This window comes from Olea europaea, chromosome 13 (genome assembly GCF_002742605.1).
Source record: "Olea europaea var. sylvestris chromosome 13, O_europaea_v1, whole genome shotgun sequence".
Classification (NCBI taxonomy): domain Eukaryota; kingdom Viridiplantae; phylum Streptophyta; class Magnoliopsida; order Lamiales; family Oleaceae; genus Olea; species Olea europaea.
Genome location: NC_036249.1, coordinates 6,922,347 through 6,925,832, shown reverse-complemented (window position 1 = coordinate 6,925,832; position 3,486 = coordinate 6,922,347). Strand labels below are relative to the sequence as shown.

Genomic DNA, 3,486 nt, shown 5'->3' with positions numbered 1-3,486 from the left:
GAAAATTAAGATTTTTATTCCATCAGCTCATCTTAACTAAATATTCAGTGGTTATTATTATTTAAAAATCAGTGGTTATTATTATTTATATGTGCAATTTTTTTTATCAAAAAAGCATCACATGGTGATTTTGATGGTGTTATAGATTGTAACACGAGGCATAAAAGCATCACATAGATTGTTCATTCGAATCATGTCCTCTTTATTAATTATTTTTTGCAACAACGCTCAAGTTTCCTCTCATACATTCAATTGGGCAAACCTTGTTATTTTGTATATTAAAATACGGGTTGTGCTTGGTTTACATAATTTTATGTTGTGAGTGGGCTCCACACCCATGTGAGTGTATGGACATCATTATATACAAGTAGCTTTATCCCTAAAGTACTTTGATAGAAAAATAACTATGTAAATGTAATTGTCATGAGACATTGCAAGTTTGCAACTACTGAAGAAATGTAGGATAAGAACTGAAATTGTAGATTTTCTTAGAGCCGACGCTCTCTTTCACAGTTAGCTGCTGAACTTTTGTTCAGTGGTGTCTGTCGAAGCCTGTGGCATTCATTAAAACACAATTTAAATAATGTAAAGTACGGAGTAGGAATTGATTGTATCCTGAATAATATTCATAGAAATGCTAGTTAAGATTGCAACCTTTGAAGGATATATGTTGATGCAGTGAGAAATTCAATGCTAAGAAAAAAGTAGTACTTTGAAGTGAATTTCTTTCTTACCCCGACTGATGTCACGAAATTGCAAACTACGCATTTTACAGATGGTGCCCCATATTGGTACTCCAACAACATCCGGCAATTCCCACAATTCACGTGTGCTACTTGATTTGCTAAGACAACGGAAAAACTTGTTATTTACGATTTTTCAAGAGACAGGAAAACACAGATAGATAAATATGTACCTTCGAAAGCTAGATTGATGGTGTGGCAACATGAGCATTGCACGCTTGTTGCACCACGAATGTACATTAGTAATGTGTGGCAACCTCCACAAACCAATTGAGCCATTTCAGTGCCTGCTCAATAGCCATTAGCTAGGCATTTAAATAATATTGGAGTCATAGAAAATATTTGACTTAGACACTCGATTTTGAAGGCGATTCTGGATATATACCGGGAGGAGGTACAGATGTGACTGCATTGCATACGGCACAACATACTGAAGTTGCTCCAACTGGATAGAGTAAAAGGTTTTGACAACCGGAACACACAAGCTAGCTTTGTGCACCTAATTGTTAAATGTGGCATTAATTTGTAATCTTAGGAAATGAATAAGGAGAGGGGGTGTTAAATGTGGCATTAATTTGTAATCTTAGGAAAATACATGATGCACTTGAAGAAAATGTATTAGGAAAATACATGATGCAAATTCATGAATTATTAGGTGTCCATTTATATTCCCATGTCTCTAGAGTTATCCATGTGGTCCTATAAATAGAGGTCATTCTTGTAGTCTCATTGTAAGAAAAAAAAAGAAGAAAACATTATTGAGTGTGCTGTAGCAACTCAAAAACTATCAATAAAAATTCAAGTTTTTCTTCAACACTTCGTTTCCGCACTAACAAATTTGGTATCAGAGCCATAACTTGTGATTGCACTTTTTCATGGCTTTCATACAAACAGTTTCGTTGTTTACATATTCTTCCAGTCAAGTCCCAATCTTTGAAGGCGAGCATTATGAATACTGGAGCATCCAAATGCAAACTTTCTTCATCTCCTTAGAACTTTGGGATGTCATTGACGATAAGGAGTACGAAGAACCATCCGAAGACAATGAAGATTACGAAAAATTGCAAAAAGAATTTAAAAGAAAAGATGCAATGGCTCTCCGCTATATTCAACAAGGAGTCGGGAAATCAATTTTCCCTCGTATCTTTGGTGTTAAAAAAGCCAAAGATGCTTGGGAAATATTGATGCAAGAATTTCAAGGAACGGAGAAAACGATCGCCTTGAAACTTCAATCCTTATGGAGAGACTTTGATAATCTCCAAATGGAAGAACGAGAATCGGTTCGTGTTTTTTCTTCACGAGTAGCCGAGACAGTAAATCAAATCAAAAGCTGTGGTGACACAATTACAGATAAAAGAGTCGTGGAGAAAATGTTAAGATGCCTTCCTCCAAAGTTTGACCATGTTGCAGCCGCAATTGAAGAATCGAAAGACTTGTCCAAAATGACCATTTATGAGTTAACCGGGTCACTTCTTGCCCATGAGCAAAGGATCAATCGTTCGAGTAACCAATCCACTACCGAACATCAAAATTATGAAAATGGAGCTCAAAGCCCTTGGTATTTGGATAGCGGTTGTAGCAATCACATGACGGGGAATCGCGACATCTTTGTGGACCTTAATCCAAATATTACTTCACAAGTAATTCTTGGCGATGGAACATGTAGAGATGCGGTAGGAAAAGGCACCATTGCTGTCCAAATTAAAGAAGGTAACAAGAAACTCATCACAGATGTTCTTTATGTTCCCAATCTTTCTCATAATCTCCTAAGTGTTGGACAACTTATTCAAAGTGACTTCTCTGTCCACTTTGATGATGGTGCATGTAAAGTTTTTGACAAAAAGAAAAATATTTGTGTGGCAAATATTGAAATGAAGAACAAGACATTTCCTCTTATGATGCCACTAAATGAGAATTGTGCACTCAAGGCAAGAGACGAAGATTTGGCGTATTTGTGGCATTTACGATATGGTCATCTTCATGAAAGAGGCCTTCGTTTACTCCAAATGAAAAACATGGTGACGGGACTTCCTAACATCCAACACATAGACAAAATGTGCGAAGGATGCGTCTATGGGAAATTGCACAAGTTGTCGTTTCCAAAAACTTCATGGAGAACGAAAGCACCACTTGAGCTTGTGCACTCGGATATTTGTGGGCCAATGCAAACTCCCACTTTTGGAAACAAGAGATATTTTATTCTCTTTGTTGATGACTTCACAAGAATGATATGGGTTTTCTTCCTCAGTCAAAAATCTGAGGCATATTCCACATTTCTTCAATTCAAAGCTCAAGCAGAAAGGCAAAGTGGGTTTTTGATAAAAACTTTAAGGACCGATCGTAGAGGTGAATATCTCTATAATCCTTTCATGGAATATTGCAGAAAAAATGGCATCAAAAGACAATTAACTGTGAGTCGAACTCCGCAACAAAACGGCGTGGCCGAAAGAAAAAATCGCACAATTGTTGAAATGGCAAGAAGCATGCTAAAGGGCAAAGGACTTCCAAATCTGTATTGGGCAGAAGCTGTAAATACGGCAGTATACATTCTCAATCGGTCTCCAACAAAGGCTGTACGGAATAAAACTCCATACGAAGCTTGGAACAAAAAGAAGCCAATGGTTGATCACTTCAAAATATTTGGCAGAAATTTGACGAGAAAGGACAAAAACTTGTCTTTGTTGGATATAGTGATGAATCTAAAGGATATCGGTTATTAGATCCAACTACAAACAAAATTACA

General features: G+C 36.8%; 1 pseudogene; it reads right to left on the bottom strand.

Moving 5' to 3' along the window:
- Positions 1 to 446: 446 nt before the first annotated feature.
- Positions 447 to 3,486, bottom strand: part of LOC111407448 — a 5,917-nt pseudogene continuing 2,877 nt past the window's right edge.